Raw genomic sequence first — 21,702 nt, forward strand, 5'->3', positions numbered from 1 at the left:
TCTTTACAGTCATATTGAAGTATTGAAGTGTCTGTGTCTTTTCTAATTTTGTAGAGTATGTAATTGTCAATAAAGTTCAAACTGTAGGACTGAAGAAGTTGAAAAGTATATTTATTCATTAAAAGTACAAGACATAACATTGATGGACTGGCTAGGGATGTGAATATTTGTTTTAATGCGTGGTGATTTCACCAGTGAAGAGTCCTTTTTAGTATCTTCTGGGCACAGGTAACTCTAAAATGTCCATGCTAGGCAGTAAAACAGAGAACTTCAAAATTCAAGAACAGTTTCTATTATTTTCTACTCTTTTGCTGAATAGAATAAAAGAATGTAAACCTCAAGTGATCAGGCATGAATTGAATCAGTTGGATTGCCTCTGTGTCTTTGAAATACTCATTTTAACACCTTGAGCTACTTTGTTGTTTTGTGAGATGTAATAACATTTAACATTTTAGATATGTTTTTGGTGCTATATGAAAGAGCAAAGGAAACTTCTTCAGTGCTGTGTCACGGTATGTATTTTAAATAGTGCTGATCTATGGAAAGTCCATGGAAATTCTGTTTTGAAAACTAACTAACACTGAGAGCACTTCCTGTTACTGAATCAGCTCATGTTTGCATTCAGAACAGTAACTGGGGAAAAAAAAAAAGTACCTTTTTTTCGGTAATTAAAATGATCAAATGCTGTAGTATAATGTGGTTTCTTAGTTATTCTGGTCCCAGTTTTATACGGTTTCTGTTGGACTTTGCAAAGTTAAATGCTTATTCCAGACTTCGCAGGAGTGCCGAGTTCCTGAAACTTTGCTTGCTGTACATACTGGAAATGCATGTATATGCACTGAACACACTGAACATGATTCGGGACTAGATTTGCATGTCAAAATGTTGCACCGTTGAGTCTACTTAATCTCCCATTACAAATGACTAGCCATCTTGCCATTGAAAGGACTGTGTCATGTCGTGCACTATGGCAAGAATTTCCATCCTATCTGCAGCAGGAAGTTTGAAGGGGGCGATGTGTTTGGTATTGCAACCAGAGCTGCCAAGCGCTTTGTGCTTCCTGGGACACAACGGCACCTGGCAGCTCCGAGACACCAAGCTGAGATGGTCTATGTTCAGCTGGGCTGAGGGAATGGCCTGCAGCTGCGTTCCCTCACTGCTGGGAATATTCTGTCTTGCTGTAGAGATCTGCTCTTGGTGTAGTACTGGCCTCAGGTGCTCACCAAAGCGTGCCGTCTGGTGGTATCATATGCTCCGTCACACTCAGACACTGACACATGTCCTAAAGGCCATCACAAGTAGCCCACTCCCTCCCCCATGCCTCTCTCAGCGGTCAGACCACCGCAGCTCCCACTGTGCCACCGCCCTTCCTCACAAATCATCATCCGAAAGTTGTGCTTTTAAGTACCATACATATAAGCACACATGTAAAGTCATTAAATATACATAAGATAACTATGTTTTTGGTAAATAGCTGGAAATGGTAATCAATTTAGAAAAGTGGGGTGAAGGCTCAGTACAGGTGGAGAATATGTTTTTACAAGGATTTAACTCAGAACTTTTAACTGAAAAACCCAAGGAAGTGTAAACTGAGAAATGAAAAGATTTCTGTAGAAATTTTATTGCATAATCTGAATTAGCATCTTCATGCTATATCTATAACTTGCTCTAAATTATTTTTGCAAGGTTCATTTTCTTGTTTTGCTGGTTTTTGGAATAAGGCAGCTACATACTGAAGGGCAAGCGAGCAGTAATTTCCAACTTTTATCTATCTTCATACATCAGCAGTGGTTGAGTGTGCTATCTCCCAGCACGCTTTTAGAAGGATCAGACAAGGTTTCTTTTTATTGGTTCTTCAGTGATTAGCCTTGGCTTCTATATGTGCCAACTAGCATCTCTGAGAAGCTTACGTGTAGCAAACATGCATTTATCTATAATTTTCAGGAGAATAACCATGAAACTTAAATAAATAAAAAAAATCTCCTTGCAATACAAGACGGATTAAAAAACCTCTTTAACTGTAGGGAAAACTATTGTCAAAATCAGTCAGTAATTAATCTCAGATGTCTCTTGTACAGCTAAATATATATTTTTTTTTTTGGTCTTGAAGTCTACTATATGCATATAAACATATATATATTTAATTTAAATATTGAGTTATTTATTTTTGCTTCTTTTGATAATACTTAGGGGCTTCTTACTGTAGTTCATAATTTAGCTTCATCCATTTTTTCTGTTTTCCTGCATGAAACACGTTCATGTGCACAGTGTGATAACTGAATCTTGATGAAAAGCATGTCCGTGGGTGCTAAACCTTTCTCATTTTCACTATGTAGTTTACTTTGACTATGAATTAATTGAAGCAGTATGTAATTCTGTGGGACTTCTGGTTTTTAGATGAGAAATCTATCTCAGTATCTTATTTATTTATATTCTGTGTACAGTTATTGCACGACTTGGTGCTCATCTCTACTTTTTCTGTGATAGAATCACAGAAGCCAGAACTACAAATACACATCCCATTACTAGCAAGAAATATCTTTATGGAGTTTGATTTCTTTTCAGTGTTTTTTTCCCCAGTAGCTCTTATAATAAATTTCCTGATAATATGTTCTTCCTTTACTTTTTATCAGTAATTTGAAGTGTCAGTCTTTCTTTCAGGATTAGGACACGTGTTCCATTAAGTTTCATGCCTCCCTAGCAGCCTTGATAATAGAATTATAGATATTGAAATAACAAGAGATAAGTGCGAGAACTCTCCAAGAGTATCTTGTACTAACATAATGCCATACTTGAACAGTCCGATATTTTTCTTTAAGCTAAAAAAAAAAGTCTTGGTAGAATGGTGGATTTATATGATTCCATTCTAATCTACATGTGCTCTCATGTATTAATGGAACTGTTTACAGATTGTAGAGGTCAGTCGTATCTTGTAATATTACTACTTCTAATTCTAAGGAGTTATTAGGAGTTGTAAGCAGTCAATAGACCCGTGTTTTTGCAGCCATTTATAGCTTAGAACTCTCATGTTTTGTATAACAAACACCTGCTTAAAATACCTCTAGCGACCTTGATCGGGAGGTTTCACAACACTGACTTTGGATTTATTCTCAACTCTTTTTATTATTACTCTGAAAACAGCAGAAGCTACTCACATATGAATTTCTTAAACTGTAACCTATATTTTCAAATTACTGCAGACTGAAAGATTATTAATATTATTTTTCTATGTGTGGTCAGCATTCCTGGGTTGTTTTGCTAGAATAATTAGAAGTCTTGGGTTTACAAACAAAGTGTCTGTAAATTATACAGCTATCCTCAGTAAACCTAAAGTGCAAAATCGTGGATATCGAGGAACAACACTGACTGGTGCAAGCCATCTATATTTTCTGTGAAGTCCATCTTTTAACAACTACTTAGGTTCTATCGCAAGATGTAGAAAAATAACAACTAAAATTACCTCAGTGGTCTTATCTCGGTGTGTGCAGAACTGCTCTACTTTATAAAGGGGCATACTTTTTAGCAGGGCTTGTTGTGCTAGGACAAGGGGTAGCAGTTTTAAACTAAAATCACGTAGATTTAGACTAGATAAAAGGAAGAAATTTTTTACACTGAGGGTGGTGAAACAATGGGACAGGTGGTAGATGCCGCAGCTCTGGAAACATTCAAGGTCAGGTTGGACAGGGCTCTGAGCAACCTGATCTGGTTGAAGACGTCCCTGCTCATTGTAGAGGAGGTTGGGCTAGATGACCTTTAAAGGTCCTTTTCAACCCAAACTATTCTATGATTCTATACCTTTGTGGCTCCACTGTTAAAGAAACGTACAGTCAGCTCTAATGAAAGCTATTGGTCTCAGAAGTTACAGGGAGTGAATAAATGTTACTCATAAAAGCACTTCTTGTCAGAATACGAAAATATTGTTTGTTTGTGCTGAAAATAATTGTATTCCAGATGTTTTATACACATTCCAAACATTATGCTGACTTTCGTGTACTGAAAATAGCTGTTTGACAACATATTTTGTAGATAAATACATAGTAAACCTTGCTTCTCTTTCCCCCATAGTGTATCACAGATGGAGTAAATGGGGCTGTAACTCCCCTGGGTTTTTAAAAACGCACTGCCTTAGTTCAGATGCTGTGGCTGCATCATTGCCTCCCTACTAAGACTGTCTGACTCAGTCTGGCATACTGGATGCAAAGCCCTGCTAGATTAAACTGATATTGCTTTGGTTAAAATCTCTTTATGGATTGTTAATCGCCAAAACAGAGACTATAACGTATTGCAAATATTTACTGGACTGCAAGCGCTATCATGCCCGGATAATCTGGTAGATTTGAAAGGCAATGGTGAGCAGCTATTCTGAATTAAGAACTAGGTGAAATGTAGAAGCGGTAACTGTACAAAGAGTTTTGACTTATCTAATAAAAATGTTTGTCTTTCAACCTGGCAGAAGTCTCTATCCCTGGTGTTCAAGGAAAGATTTCAGGATTTACTCGTAAAATGATCATTTTTAAATGACAGGAAAGGTGACTGAAGTGAATAAAAGCTTTGTCTAGAAATACTTTTTATATGTTGAATTTTCTTTTTTATGCACGATGTATGTTGGAACATGAAATATAGTTGGAATTCATGAAAATCTGTCTGTTTGTACATTCACCTCCCTTCCTTATTTTTTTCCACGGACTAACATGTGTATGGATCAGTGAACTCTGTTTTAAAGATTCCCCTCCCTCTCAATTTTTTTTTTTTTTTTTACAAAGTTCTTTGTTTCCCACATTAGTTGTGGTTCCGTATTTTGTTATGTACATAAGTTAATTCAGTTGAGGAGTTTGTTTCCTGCCAAAGGATTTGTTTTGAAAACTTGAGTCTTACCCTCTCCTCTCCTCACCCAATGACCCAATGCAGGAAGTTAACGTGCTAATCTTCTTGGAAAGCATATTTAACAGGAAATGGGGGCTATATTTAAAGCAGGAAAGGAAAGTGTTAATTGTGGCAGGATGTTGATGAACACAATTACCATACAGAATTAACTTATCATTGCATAAACTGAATTATATCAAGGAGGTATCTACACAGAAGAAATGCACACTGTGACGTATAGGAAGATATGTGTTTTGATAATATAATTCATTGGTTGTATGAATTAATGTATTTATTTGGGTAGTGTCTGAATCCTAATGTTGATTGGAATGCCTTGAAGCTTTTCCCTTCTTTTATAAAGGTTAACATGCACAAAAAATCCACTTCTGTTTTTATTTTTCAAATTCTCTACTTCGGCTAAAGGATTTTCTATGTTCAAAATCCTGCAGCACAGCCAGAGAAGTCCCGGTGGACAGTGCTCTAATGGACAGAGATGAGGAAGGCAGCAGTGGAGGGACGCTAGCAAGATGATAGTTGTCATTTCAACTATGTGGCTAAGTGCTCTTGACTCAAAGGGATGTCAAGTGTGTTCTTTAACCCGATACGAGTGGAATGCTCTTACAGCTTCGCTCCTCTCTGCCTTTTCAAAGTATGAACATTTCTGTCTGACTTTATAAATTTTGAAATATTTCAACTTCCTCAGTTTTCCTCGTGTTTATTAGACTTCCGCTATGGCAAGGGTAGCAATTTGGAATCAAGCACAAAATAAAAAGATATTTTACGAAGCTATCATTAATATAAAACTTTGCCGTAAAGCAGTATCTCCTCGAGAGTTAAAAGATAAGGTCCAGCCTCTGCAACACACTTCATGTTCAGTTGTCTTCTGACGGAGAGTTGCCGGATCTCTGATGCACCATCCCATTTCCAAGCATCCTCCCACTGCCCCTGTTTGGGGGGGTCCTGTGCAACACCCCACAGTCTTTCCTGGTGCTGAGCTCCTTCCGCTCATTCATCCTCCGCCAGGCCAAGGCAGCCCAGCACCCTCAGAACTGGGCTGAGTGTCACTCCTGTGCACTGTTTAACAGACTGGTTAAAACTTACTGCTGCAAACTTATTTTTGTGACTCTTCTGTTTTGGATAGCACGAGCGTAGGCCTTGCACTTTTCCTGTGCTGGTTTCCTGATGCACAGTCTGTGCCAGCTCTCACTAACATCAGCACTGAGGCTATTCCAGTAATTGTTTTGGATGGAGAACATAGGAGGAGTCCTCAATTACAGCAGATTAACCTTTTATTTGCTGGTCCCTCTTCAAATTGCATTTTGATAATGTGACCTGTGGTTATGGTGTCATTTCAATAAAGATTTGAAATTTAGATATTACAAACTGCTTTGCCCTTTGCTAAGTAAAGAAGAGGTAGTGTAACGGTGGCAGACAGACTCTTAGAAATTTGAGCTTCCAGATTTCTGCGGCTACCCATCTCTCCTACTTTGTACCTGTAGTTGGAGAGCTATGTTTTAATAAACTGTCAGTCAGGTCAGCTGCACATGTATTGCAGGTCTGGAAGGAATTTCCTTTTGAAGCCTTTGTTTTTCTTTTTTTAACCTTTGTTAATGGACTATCAAGTATAGTTGGGTTAATAGCTAAAGGACTTGTAACTGTAATCTTTAGTAAAATCTGATGTTAGTTATCGTATTACCACTGTGGCCAGAGTGGATGAAAGCGAGAAACAGATAAGTCTTGTGCCTGTGGAACAAGTGACATCCTGAGTATTTATCAGAAGAGAGCTCATTATTTGGTTATCTTCATGGGTGAAGATTCAGAGGCTGAGCTGAATATTGCAACTTACCCTTGGAGAGCCTGTTTGAAGTGGGAAGGGTTCAATAAAGAGCTTGAATTTACCTCAAAATGTGCTGATTAATGTACTGAAATGGCATTCTGCCACTTTTAAATTAAAGGCACATCTGGAATACGACTTTTATGAAATTCAAGCTTTTTTAAAAATTTACTTCTAAATTTTAAATTACACTTTATTTTTTGTGAATTGAATGATTTAAATATGTTTCTTTATGGATTTAAAATTATAGAATTGTATGATAATGAAAGGTTGATAAATGTTCCTCAGGTACAAGTTATAATTCTGGTACTGTACTTCACATATTTTAGTTTGCTCCGGTACGAATTTATGTGTATATTGATCTTTAAAATATTTCTTTCAAAATAGATTTGCTTTCTGACTGTACCTTACATTATCAAATATGTCATTTCTCATTCAACATCGGATAATATTCTACATGTTTGGGAGCTTTAGTGCAGTGCTCAGCTTTTTTTTTAAAAAGGGAAATATAATGTCTGCTCTCCAGCTCTGTAGAAAAAAAGCAGTGTGCTTTGTGAGTTTCCGTTAAACATTATCCCAGCCATATCTGCTCAAATCTGTTGTTGCTTATTCTTATAGTAACATAAGTTTTATGTGTGTTTAGAAGGAAGAAGCTTCTGCATCTTCTGCAGCTTTAAGAAGAAAATTTGCTGTGAAGCGTTGAACCTATTATTGTTACTGTCTGTTAAGCTAGACAGTAATTAGCATTAACGCTAGTTCTGTTACACAACTTCTTTTTAAGATAATGTATACATTCAGGAATTCTAAGACACGTTGTCTTGTTCTCTATCAATACTAGCACTGAAACAGAAGAAATAATAATAGATCAGAGTTGCAAGGATAAATTCTGCAGGCCGAAAAAATCCTCAGTATTGTTGCACACATGTTGATGAAAAAAAATGTGTATTTTTACAAAAGTTTATCATTAGGCCAACATCTCTATTTGGAGGAATCAAGACAAATAAATATAAGCTAATAGTGCACTGTGTCAAACACGCGATCTTAAACTTCAGTCATTTCATTTAGCATTTCAGCCCTAGAGTGGGACCTATATTAGCCCCATTACTATTACAGGCTTTATCATACATTGGTCAGCCACTTGTAACATCGCCTTTTTTAGGTAACTACAAAATAAGTGCCTTTCTATTTTCTTTTTCCTTTTTTTGTGATGTTAGTTAATCGTTTCAAATATGGGAAAAACACAGTTTTAAATGGGTGGGAGAGCAGTAGATTGGTCCAAACCTGGCGAGTGGGAAAGTGAACAATGGAGGCATGTTTTCATTAGATTAGAAATATTATTCTTTGGAACTCAAGGTGCAAATTATGCTGTGCCATAATGTTCTTTTCAAGCACACAAGATAAAATTTGCATATCTAAATTGGATCAGCTTGAATGGGTTTCCCTGCTGTCTCATCCCCTCAGCTGCAATCTTTCTGAAATGGCCTGCAGGTGGATCCAAAAAGTAATTTTTAAGCCTATTTTTAAGAGCATCTCTAAAATAAATATTTTTCTTTTAGTTTTATATTGATTTCTTGCAGTGAACACCAGCAAAAATTCTCCTATGCCTCATCTGAGTATAATCTACATGATAATTGGAGGCTTAAATTTAATTCTGTTTACACTGACTATAAGAATAACAATTTTATCTGTCTCAATAAAGTCACAATTGTTTCATAGTATTAAAATAACATAATTTTTTTTATGAAACATTTTAGAAGCGTGTGTAATTTATTTATGATGAATGTGAAAAATTTTGCCATCCAAAGGAGTTAGGGGGAGGATCCTGCAAGCGATCTTGTTCTACACTTCTGGGCTTTTGTTCTGTTTTTTAAATGTAAAATTACTGATACTGTACTGATTCAGATTTCTCTCCTCCCTTTCCATAAACTTCTTTCTCATAACTTTGATAGTATCTTATTACATTCATCTTGATGGACGTGTATAGATTTCTTTTTCTCCATCAAAACCATTATATTCTTAATAAACTTTTCTCAAGTATGATTTTAATTCATTTCATCCATCTGCTCAATTTAGTGTTCATTTGGTAGTATGAATTCTGACTTAACAAAGAGAAACAGCAAAAGAAATACTTTAACTTCTGAGGACAACAGGGCTACAGTTCAAAGATAATGTTTTAATTCCTGTAAAATAGAGTTTAGAAGTTCTAAGGGGAGTATTTTTACAGTGTCTCTGCATAGATATACTTTGATGTATGTAAAAAGATGTGGCACGCTCTTAGACCATAATGGTTTCTGTACGTGAATCTGAAAAACAAGCTATGGATGACCTCAGGTTTTTGCCAGTTCATCTGCGTTTTACTGCTTGTATTTTAACAATGAAAACTTTTCACGTCAGAATAAGGAATATGCTGGAAAGAAAGTCCTCGCGCCCTGCCGAGTGAACAAACAGAACAGTGACGTCAACGGAGCTTCACGAGACCCTGTCCAAGGTGCTGAGCAGTAGAATTCGGCTCAAGGTGGGGAGGCCGTACCGCCCCTGCTGGGGGGGGGCCGGCTCGGGGTGTTTGAGCTGTGGACATCTAAATGGAAATCATTGTGCTGTTAAATACAAGCTTATGTTCTGGGTGGCTTTGGGGTTTTGATGCTGTTTGGGTCGGTTAGGTCGGATTGGGTTTTTTGTTGGGTTTTTTTGGGTGGTTTGTGTTTTTTGGTGGTTGTGGGGGTTTTTGGTTGCTTTTTTTTTGTTTGTGCTTTGGTTTTTTTTTGTAGGATTTTTTTTTTTTTGCTTTGTTGGTTGGTTTTTTTGATGTTTTTTGAGCGGTTTGGGTTTTTTGGTGGTTTTTTTTTGGTGGGGTTCTGTTTTGGTTTTTCTGTTGGGTTTTTTTTTTGGTTGGTTGTTTTTTTGTGTGGTCTTTTTTATTTGTTTCTTTTTATTTCTTTTTAACTTCCCATCTCCTATATGTAGAATGTTAGAGTGTTATAGAAAAGCGAAAGTTGGTTTGATAGTTTTATCTAGAGATGTTTAAAACTCAATATTAGCAACTATTTATCGGTTTACCTACAGGCCTTAACTCAGGCTGATGTTTTTGTTCCTTTATCTAGAAGATTTGAAGGCTCTATTAAATTCTACGTATAGTTCTGATTTACATATTGATAGGGTTTTTTTTCTCTTGCTCTTGACAAAGCAATTTGAAATTTTATTAAAATAAGCTACCAACACTGCTGTGTCCTGTAATGATGATACTTTTATATATAAGTCAGAAAACAAAATTCTTCCTAATTAGTATTTCTGGATGCAATATGAACATTGCTTGTGTTTTTGAAGATCACAGTAATGGTCTTCTTCCATCTGAGTGGTATTCAAGATGTGATTGACCTAGAGTCCAATGACTGTGCCTAACTCATGGAGCCTACTTTCTGTTACTACAGCAAGAGAATAATACTATGTCTGCAAAAACCCTTCAAATATCATTGGAGGTGGGAGGTGTAAGGAATAAGAGATATTCTGGTGGTGGTTCTTTGGCTGTAGGATTAGTTCTCTTGCTTTAGGCAATACAGTAAGGTCTAAATGTTATTTAATTATGTAGAGCATACAATGCCAGCATTTTGGGAGAAGATTCTGACTATGTTGTGATGGGGAGAGAGGGGGTTGAACCCTAGGCAATGTGGTGCCATTGTGCTCAATATATTAGTGGGCCAAGCAAGGAAGAATGTGCTGTGTCAGGGAAAGCTTCTCACACAGGCAAACGCACACATACACATCTTGAAAGTTAATTGACGCATGCTCCAGCTAGCACTGCAGTGGTTTGGCATGGCTAAGCCACATAGGGGGAAGAATGCAGCACTCACTCTGACCGGTCCCAGCGTCAGGCTTTGGGTAATGGATCGGTGACAGCCTGCGCCACTCCCACCATGGGCACTCTGCTTCTGCAAGGTATTGGATCTCTGTGTAACCAATGTTCCCCCATTGTCTCTATCTGTGTGTGTGTGTGTGTGTGTGTGTGTGTGTGTAAGCCAAACAGCCACAGACTGACAGTCAAATCAGCCCACAATGGTATCGGGGTGCACCTTTACAAACACTTCAGATGTTCTTGTCCTGTCACTTGTTGATCCAAGGCCTGTACTGATGTTCATAACATCTTAACATAAGTGCAGATTACCAGAGGTGACATCATGGATAGCATGTTGTAATTCTGAAAATGGACGAGTAGAATAATTTTGTGTAACAGTGTAACTAGCTTTGTTTATACGATGCCTACATATATAAAGATAATATGTTTGCCAAACTATAGGTGCGGGATTGGGCTTTTTATGGGAAGTCTTAGGCAAAAAATCATCATAGTTTGATAGTTTGTAATGAAATTCCATGCAATTGCCTTTGTGGTTAACCCTTATTCTTTTAAACAGCATTTACTGTTTGCAGTAATGCCGAAGTGTTTCAGTATAGCAGACACACTTGTGCTAAGTGTCTTTTCTCATCTTTTAGATCTGTTGAAAGTATTTGCCATCAGATAGAATGTGGATTATTAGTTCATTGGGGAAATCAGGGTACAGAAAAGTTAATTTAAAATGAAATAGTTGCTTTTCTGTAAGACAAGAAATACTGTGAAAGTTTACCAACAATCTTTGTTAAAAAGTGGTGTGTGTGCTTTGCAAAGAAATCATTTGTTCTGCCATAGTGAAGCTAATTATTCTCAACACACACTAGCTATGTCAAATTGCAAAACAAACACCAGCCTTTGTATGTTGTAGGAATTAAAACACCATCAGTTGAGTTAATGAAGAGCATACAATGAATATGATCTCATTTTTGCAATGCAGTTAAAGTGAAAGCCATTTAAAGAACTGTTGCAAAAATCATAATTTAGGAAGAAAACAAACAATAAAGCAAATGTTTACTATCTATTTTAATTACTTTCATTTTAGAGGTATGCATTAGGTTTATTTGTTGTTTGATTTCAAATTCTTTCTTTTAGTGGTTAAGAATACGGTGACTAACGGTCCATTCTGAAATCAAATGAATACAATCTTCTGTATTCCATTATACAAAGCCAGAGAAACTAATCTGGGATTGTTTCATTATTATATCATCTGAAGATTGCTACTTGAAATTACAGGTTAACATAAGGATGGGAATGTCAAAGAGAATAGGAAACACAGAAGAGAAAGAAAATTCTTGCACTTTTTTTCAAATGGTGAAAGAAATGAGACTGGTTTTCTGAATTATGGTCTGAAGATGTGAATGCAATGAAAAATGCCATTCCCTATTCATATTTTAATTATTTTTCCTTTGTAGAATTACTTACAGAGAGAGCATTACAAAAAATCTTTTCTGTAATAGATGATTTCCTTTAAGCTTTCCTAATGCTTGGTGAAAGTAACAAGTTCTGCCCTGGCCAAAGACAGTAGCAATTTTATTTTTGCGTACATTTAAGAGTGATCACAAGACTAATTTTCCTCCTTTCCTCCAAAGATCCAAGGTATGTGGTTCTTCCCTTTGTCAAAACTATGTATGCACCTAGAAAACTTAGGACATGACGTCAGAGGTCTTGACTCTAAGAGAGGCTGGGAACACTCAGTGCACGTCACCAGTCCCTTCAGAACTGAAAATTATGTCTTAGGAGCTTAGGAGAACCCCTGCCAAACTGTCTATACCCAAATCAAGAATAATTTTTATTTAGAGATCAATGTAGTAAAATAACTCTATATATTTAAATTTTACATTAAAAAAATTCCGATTCACAAGGTTGGCAATCAAGCAAGTATTTTTTTGGCTGCCAGTCAACCAGCTATTGACAGAGAGAGGGGATTTGGTGTAGGCATATCCCCTACATAAGTGTTTGATATAAAGAAGGGAGTTCTTTTCTGAATCCGATCAGTGTAATACTTTGCTATGGCAACCTGTAACTTTACAGGAGGTTAATTTATTGAATTGTACCCTACTTGAGCCTAAGTGAGGTGCAATTTGCCCTTCTATTCAGCAAGTTTTAGTATTTAGGATGTATTCCAAGGCTGTATAGTATTTAAACTCCTCCTGTAGATAAATGCATGTGCTACAATAAGATATGGGCAAACTTCTACATATGTTATGGTTATGACTGTGTATCTGTAAGAAGAAGGAAAAAGTGAAATGATCTGGGGATTTAACATGCAGTTATCCTCCAGGGTCTCCAAAGCTCGTTGCTTACAATGGTTTTCTAGTAGCTTTGGAAGAAAGCAGAGTATATTTTTTGTTTTCTTCATCTTTCTTAATTTAGAATTTGGAATTATTTGGTTTCATAGTTGATATAAACATTACTAAAAATAGCTTTTGTAAATATTGAAAATACCTCCTAGGGTCACTATGTGTGATGGAGACATTAATGTTGGAGTGTGTGTAGAAGTGTCTGCAGGCAAGGGATGGAGTTTGGTCTAGTGGTGTGAGTACTTTAGCCACATATTACAAAAATGGACATTTTCCTTTCACTGTGTAGGATGTCTCAGAAGATTAAACTTCTACTTAGGTGTCAATGTATCAGCCAAACAACTGAAGTTAGGTGTGTTGTATCTGTATTTATATGTAGGTGCTGAGAGAATTTAAGCTGACCTAAATTGTGTTGTTATTTTGTTTGTAAGAGTGATAAATTCAATATATATGTTAAAAAGTATTAAGATGAAAGAATTACAAAATATTTTGTATCTTATTGATACATCTAGGAAACAGGTTCTTACGTAAAGTTTGACTTCAGCTTTATGCATGACATACCTTTTTTGCACTGGTAAAACAAGTTTGTCCCTTTATCTGAACTCAGGTTGTTATTTTACCTGAACTCAGTGTTATTCAAACATTGCTATTGCAGTTTCAAAGTCATGCTTCATTTTTTTAGTACTCCTCACCCCACTTCATCTGTGTAAATTAAATTTCCTTGTCCCAGGGAAATCATGCTCCACTTATCTACCTGGATGGTAACAAATGAACTCGGTGCTCATCTAGAGACAACTGCTTTGCAAGTTTCTATACTATTTCAGTAATAGTACAATCACTGAGAAAACCCCTTCTTTTAATTTCATCCATGTCATTTCTTCCATCAGTGAGCAGTGTATTAAAGTAAGTTGTCATATATTCTACAGAGAGTATATAGATGCAACTGTCAGTTATTTTAGACCAAGGTTAGTTTTGAGTCTCACGGGAAAAACTTGTGGAAGTACTAGAGCTGCCACTAACAGTTAAATGGAAAGCTTATTCACTCATTTTCAGATACGCAAGTATAATAGCAATTGGAGAAAACTGTCAATAATGTCCTTTGTCACCATAGGGAAGAACAACGGTGCCAATTTAATGAATTTTTTTCCTGTCCTGAAAGTGTCACATCGCCTTAAGCTTGGTTTGATCCCCCTAGTGAAGCTCTAATTTCAGTGTTAATGCTGATAATTTAGAGAAGATTTTTCAGCAGCACACAGAATGTGTTAAGTGCATTGTGCTCTGCATGCAGAAAATTCAGTTATATATGGTTGTGATGTTACCTGTTTCAGTGCTTAGATTTGGCTACTTACTTTCTGGTTGCCACAGAAATGTTGGTGCAGTGGAGCATAGGAGAGGAAGGTGCTGCAGCAGCAGAGGAGGAAGAAAAGTCAGCGCTTAGGAGAACGGGCGATTTTAACACAACGCAGAGTTTTGGAATTAGTTGTCCATGTGGTTTGAAATGATTTCATGCTTTCATTAATAGGGGCTTAGATTTCATTAATTTTGTTGCCTCCTTATTTAGATTTATTCTTTACATTGTAGTTTGCTACAGAGTTGACTTCAATGAGAATGACCTATAATTTTCAATAAGAAGATTGATCAACAGGAACAGATTTCCCTCCCACCCCCCCAGTTCAAGCACCTACCATATAATGAAAGTACGACAGATGGAACACACTTTTGAATCTTTTGTATAAAATTAGAGAGTAAAGAATTTATCTGTGCTGTAACTTTATTTATAACCTAAGATTCTGCAAAATATGATTATTAATAATCTGATGTAGTTCTATCTTAGGGCTTGGTTAGTTAGCAAATCGCAGTTGAACCTTGGTCATTAATTCAATATGGTTTAAATCTCACCTCATCTTACCCCATGTCAGAATGGTGTGAGATCCTTTAATCGGTTTCCTGAAGTTATACTCCTCTTGTTTATTGATCTGTTGAAGTCAGCACAAAACACACAGCTGTACTTTTGGCCAGCTAAGTTAGGGCTCTTAAGAAGTTAACAAATCATTAAAAGCTATTTCCAGCTATATTGTGTTTGTCACTACTACTGAGTCTATCCTTTTCTGGAAACCATTAAACATATTGGTTAAGTTAAAAAAACACCAATGAAACAACAACTCATTAAGAAAGCAGCCTTGTTTAATTTTCTTATTAATTTGTATTACTTAACTAATTTGAGAATTGATAACACAATGTTTGAGTGATTTATGGCTTGAAAAAGAAGACCAACATTTCCCTCCTTGAGAATGGAAATTGGCTTGTCAGGCATTTAGATGAAGAATGATCAATCAATAGGATTTTAATAAGGAGAAGGTTTAAAATTGACTGAAGGTGGCTTTTGTTTAAAGGTGATTTGGTATGTGCAAATTACTAAGCTCTCCCTGGAGAGGATTTTCAAAGGCAATAATGGGCACTGATTTTCTTTGTTTATTCCATTCTCTTTCTGCTCCCCTTGCCAGGGATTTCAATGCTTACCTCTTCATTGTGTCTTTGAAATCTCACTGCCTGCTTTTCAGGTTCTGTGAATTATTCTACTTATTTGCATTAACAGCTGTCAGTTTTAACTGTTATTTTTCTCCAGTGAGCATGTTGTCTAGGTAAACTTATTATTTTCAGCAGACGTTCATGTTAAGGGTAGGGTCTAGCTTTTCCCATTAAGGTTAGAAACAGAAATTTCAAAAGTATATGCACACATTGGAGGAACAGAGTTGACTTGGAAAGTCCCATTAAAATCCTGCCTTTTGGTTTCCTGTCAGAAAATCCAATATAGTGGGGTGGGTGAGAGAAAACTAGCTCTACGGGGAATTATGGTCACTTTGGTTGGTTTGTTTTCTCCATTAGTGAAGTCTGTATTGGACTTTCTGAAAGTGAGGCAACCGAAGTTAGCTAAAAAACAACTCCATTCTTTGTGCCGTCTTAATTACATAGGTACACATGCTGTAGATACATGCCAAATGTGTTAAAAGAGCAAATAGTAAACAGAACACCCACAGAAATTCTGGTTGTCACTACTTCATCACAGTATTTTTTTCCCCACTTAGGTTTCTTACCCTGATTTCAGTCGGTTCTCTCAGCTTTTCCTATCGTTTACTCTTTCCCATGCTTTCTATCCTAGTGACTTAGAGGCTGGCTTTATGTTCCAGCCTCACTTTTGTACTCAATCTTAGTTTTTGTCCCCTTCAGCGCCCTCTAAGCAAGTGCATACTGGTACCACAATTTCAGAAGAGGTTCTAATTGTGTGCAGACTTCTTTTCAGAGGTTATAATGAAAAGCGCACAGTGATCGCTCCCAATAGAAACAAAGTTTGAGTTTCTTCCCCAAAGCAGAGGTTACCAAAAGCTTTTAAGTGAAAAATTCACTGCTTCCCTCATGCACATATTTTTTCCCTTTTTTATTAACACGAAAAAGTAATGATTGTCTCTTTTCTTCATTGAAATGACTGGGACCAGGATGGAGATAATTTTGATATGTTTTTCTCTTTCTTGTCTTTGGCTTTCTGTATAAAGTTACTACGAAACTGTAAATATGGCAGTCTTAAGAAACTGAAAAGTGTAATTGAGTCAGAGTAGTGATGCAGACCTCGCTACAAACTCTAAACGTAATTAGTATTCTGCTTGTGAATTTTGTGTGTGATTAGAATTATGCTGTGTGTATAGTCTCTGGAAGAGAAATTTCAAATACAAGGACTTACTCCATTCACTTCTGAATATGTGAACGTGTTCAAAACCTCTTTCATGCAAGCTGGTGTATCAATGCTTTCCAACAAAAAGCGCATACTGTATCTTCCTGCTATATAGCAAGTTCCAGCAGAGGCTACTAAACACATCTCTGAATTGAAGAGAAAAGGTTGAGAGCTTGAATTCTCAATAGAGATGACACTTCCTGATAGGGAACTGTCACAGACACTTCTGCAGCCAGTTCTGATCTTTGGAAAGGTTCTGCTTCCAAAGGTCAGCTGTTGGAGCCAATATAATCTGGGCAGAAAGGAGAGTGTTCATTCATAGAGTTTAAAGCCAGAAGGTAGAATTAGCTGATTTAATCTGACCTTCTGCAGTTCTATGGCCGCTACATCAGGTAGCTTGATCCAAAGCTAGGTAGGTTCCTTGATAAAGTCATTAACTTCTTGAATTCCTCCAGTTTTATCTTTCAGCAAGCAATTTTCGATACACCTGCTGGTGGCACATCAACGTGCCCTTCTTACAAAGAATACTTTCTTTCTGTGAATGTTCCATGCCGGGGATGTTGATTGTTACCTACAAAGCCTACAAAGAATGCAACAGCCAGCTGTTAAACCAAACTGAGAGAACTACTGAAATAGTGCAGTACAGGAGGAAAAAAAAAAAAAGAAAAAAGAAAAAGGAAAAGAAAGGCTAAATTAATTATCTTTTGTTTTGCAACTGAAACCCCCACCCCTTACCCATGGAAGAATTGTTAGGAAAATTTCTAGATTTAAACTACATTAAAAAAGAAACAAACAACCACCACACACACATCCCAATATAATCAAACTACAAAATCTTCAAAAAATGAGAAATCTGTTCAAGAATTACTAACTTACCATAGTAAAAGCAGAAAGTCAGAACTAGATGACTAGTTCTGCTGCTCATGCATTCATGCAAGCAGGATCTTTATTCACTTTCCAAAAATAACTTTTTCTTTTTGCAAAGATTTTCAGAGGAATCGAGAAGCACTGAAGAGTTTAAGTATACATTATTAACATATTCTAGGGATTTTGTACATGTAGTGCTTTCTTACTTCCGCACAGCTCACATGCATAACTCCTCAAGTTCATGATTTGTCCTCCAAATCCATGATCCAAAAAAATGATATAAATTTAACGAACAGGCACTGTGATACTTCTAATGTTTGCAAAAACAGTTACTCTGGCAAACCCAAAAATAACTGTACTACTTATATGAAAGAGGCATAAATTTGCTGGGTTGCTTTCTTTGTTTGTTTCTTTGTTTTTTTAAATTACAGTTTTGAAAAGCGTATGTGACATAATATCACTCCTTGAAAGGACAAAATCAAGGTCTCTTACCTGCTATGAAAGAATAAGAGCAATCCATACATAGCGTATTGTGACATGGTCGAGTGTGACACCTAGAGGCCATAAGTTTAGGATCCCTAAATAATAACTTTTTTCAGCTGCAAGTTTTGCACAGCGCATTTAATTTTGGATTTAAGGAATGGAGCTGCCAGATTTTGAGAGGTGAAGTATATTGCAACATATTCATATTTTTATTCAGATTGTTCATGTTAAGGATTTTTTTGTGGCTTCCGTGACGAGGCTCCCTAGCATTGATACGAATGAAAATAATAGACCATTACTGACTGTGGTGAGGTGTGCTCAGTGCTCTGCAGAAAAGTAAAGCCTAAAAGAGCTCTGTACAGCTTATTCTAGCCTGGAGTTCACAAAAACTGATAAAATTCTTGCAGGCCCCATCTCAAGAGAAACCTTATGATATACTTGCATCTGTAGTAAAATATCTGCAGGAAAGTCAGGCTCTCACAAAATGCAGAGCTAGAAGTTTTGGCCTGTGAGCTTATGTCAGGGAATAAAGAGAACAAAAGCTTTTTTGAGCTGTCGTGTGGATTGTTTAGATCACGGATGTTGCAAAACAAATGTCCATGTAAAGAAACACACGACACCTTCCTAACTTCCCCTCTAAAAGTTAGGGGTGCAACCAATACCGCTGCATCCCATACAGGTGATATATCCAAGGGCATCCTAATATGGTGACTGAACCAGATCGACTCATTATAGCTCTAGAGCTCTTTTCATTGAGATAGTTGACTTATTTGTCTATGGCAGCACCTATCATTTTCATACCTAAGTGAAGGGAAAAAGTCTTGGAGATAAATCAAATGAGCAGAGTTCACATGAGGAGGACACTGAATTTTCTACACAAGAGAGAAAACACTTTTCATTCTTTAGAATTTGGGTGATTTTTGTGGTATTCTTGTACTCACACAGCACAGATGGTTTAGGGCGGTACAGCTGTAGAGTTTGTGAAACATCTTTTATAGATCTAGAAAAGTGGACTGAAACTTCGCTAAGGATTTCTGGCTTAACCAGGCTGTGAAACTGAAGGTGGAAAAAGTCATGCTGGGCACAACTCTTCATTTGAGTATTGTTGACTCTAGAAAAAAATGTGCTGTATATATGTTGTAGTCTCTGCACATTCTTTGACTTTACTATATGTAGATATAAAACATATTCAGGATAGAAGATAATATGATCCTGAAGTTTTTATTCATAGCATTTCAGAAACAGAGAAGGGTGCTAGCATGGGACTGCCTGGTAGCAGAGGAATGCCAGCAGGGTGATTCTATTTGGCAGGCAGCTTTTCATACCCAGCGGCTAAGAAATGTATATCTTGTTCTCATTTCTCTTTCTACTAAATACAAGGTATTGCGTGTTTGTTTTGTCATCCTCTATCTGTTTAATGCTAGGAAACACGAACAAAGTAATTCCAAAACTTCATGGTTAACTCTACCTCATTTTCATAAAGGTCTTTGAGGTTAGTTGTATTTTTTTCCTAGAAAACAAAAAGGTACTAACTTGTCAATCACTTGTGAGAGCAGTTTACAGACTCCACATAGCTGCTGTGCTTCAAATAAATAATTGTATCTGAATAGAGGTCTACTGAGACTCATATGTTGGTGCTCCAAGGTACAGCTCAGGTACTATTATGTTAGTGACACAGATGCTCATGTTGATTGTAGTTTATTTCTTTGCTTTGTCTAGAGGTTTCTTCTCAGAGGTACTTAACCATTTCTTTGGGAATGTCTAGGCCATAAACAACTGCTAGATTATGATAACTAGGTGTGTATTAGAAGATGGATTGCCATCATGGGCTGGAAATAGTGGCTGCACTGTCAACTGGGAGGGAGGTCACCATAGCAAATAGGAAGAGGGTAAGAGAATATGGGATACACTGGGGTGGATAAGGCTAACAGCAGCTCTCCAGGTAAGGTGTGCTGATAGCAGCTGAAATTTGCAATCAGGATATATTGCCTTCTGTGTCTGAAGCCTAACTCCTGCAGTTAGGATGGTGTGGGTGTCTCTCTCTGAAGGCATCAGCCTACTCTTTGGCCTGTGCTTTCATTGGCTTTTCCCTGCCCTGATCAATAGAAGTTAAGTGTATGTACTGCAGAAATGATCTAGTGTTTGCCAAAAACAGTGACTCAGGAATCCTTATTTTTTTCCCAGACACACAAATACATTTGCATAATAAATATCTCCTCCATTCTGTCTTTGTGACATATTTCTGAATGCTTTTAAATACATCGTAGCTTCTTAGCAAAAAGGAAAAGAAAAGAAAAAGTGAAATTATTATTTCATGCTTCATTGATTTTTGACAGGAAAAATGGTACAACCATAAAAAGTGGTGTGAAATTATTTTGTTTTAATAGTCTCTGTTTTAGTGAAGTTTTAAAGGTATGCGGTCCAATAGTTGCACAAATATAAGGAAATATTTGAGCGCTTGTGTATGTGTGCTCACCCTCTTTCATGATATTGCTTTGTTCTGCTGTCAAAAACCACTTTGATTCATTGTGCCAACTACATGGATGATCTGTTCCCTGATGATGTTTCTGGATGATCTGAGTCACGTACAAAATATTTTCAGAGCCTTTCTTTATGCATTCATAAAAATTCTAAGTAGAATCCATTGTATTGAATAACTCTGGTGCCTTTTCCCCTACTCACTGTATAAACTTGATTTTTCCCCTCATGCATAGCTCCAACTAAAAAGCCAGTATTGTTACTCTTAATTTTTCAAAAGAATGTATAAGATCTATATGTTTTATTTGAACTATTCAAGTCACTAAAGCTATTGCCACAGACTTCCTGATGACCTTAAAACTTTTTTAAGCCCTTAAATTCTCAGTCTTATTTTGCATAAATTATGAAGCTGGCATTATTTTTCTTAGGTCAAATATTCTCAGGTCCCTCTACATAGCGTGCAAAATAATGTGCATGTGACTAACTTAACCCCAAATTTACCAGTGAAATTGCTGTAATTGTATAAACTCAGACAACATTTTGATTTGAAGCAGTATTCTGTCCTGTTCAACAAAGCAAAAGCTGACGGGGTTTCCATGCTTCCTAAAGTGAATACAGCTTGATGTAGCGGTGAATAAAATGTATTTCCAGAAGCGCTTTAACTGAGGCTACAAGTTTCTGCATCAGGATGCTATAAATTTGTTAAGATCATGGCTTTCTATGTATCCCTTATCAACCTATAATCTCCTGATTGTTGCCTGTTTTTCAACAGCTGAGGAACAGTAATCCACACTTGCTTATCTCTCTTAATCACAGCCTCACGGTGCTAGAGCTCCCTGAGCCTTTAATTCCCTCTTAGAGGCGTAACAGAGTGGAAAGTAAACAAAGACGAATTTGCAACCTTCAACATTGCTAATTTGCTCTGATGTCAGAATATTTAAACAGGCAAAGACTTGGGAATTATTTGATCACGGCTGATTTTAATCTAATGCATGTGAAAAGGCTGAGACTGGGAAGGTTGTGCAAAATGACAGGCGTCCCAAGAGAGGTTGACTGAAGGTTTCTTCTTTAAACAACAATAGCTCCATCATTTTCAAACTCTGCGTCCTGTGTTCCTACTGTGTGTTTTTGTAGCTGTTTTCATTTTTAATGAAACTTTTTGAATAAGATAGCAGTTTTTCTTGAAAATTCTTCATTTGCTTCCCAGTTTATAGGTGTCCGAAACCCGATCTTTAGGCTTTTTATTGCATCTGTTCACTGGGTAGTG

At 36.8% G+C, this 21,702-nt stretch overlaps 1 protein-coding gene across 1 annotated transcript in view; it reads left to right on the forward strand.

Annotated features, from left to right (window-relative positions):
* The window catches only part of THSD7A (thrombospondin type 1 domain containing 7A), a 294,355-nt gene that overhangs the window by 63,143 nt on the left and 209,510 nt on the right, over positions 1-21,702 (forward strand). The gene's annotated exons all lie outside the window — the stretch shown is intronic.

The sequence above is a fragment of the Rissa tridactyla genome, chromosome 2 (genome assembly GCF_028500815.1).
Source record: "Rissa tridactyla isolate bRisTri1 chromosome 2, bRisTri1.patW.cur.20221130, whole genome shotgun sequence".
Classification (NCBI taxonomy): domain Eukaryota; kingdom Metazoa; phylum Chordata; class Aves; order Charadriiformes; family Laridae; genus Rissa; species Rissa tridactyla.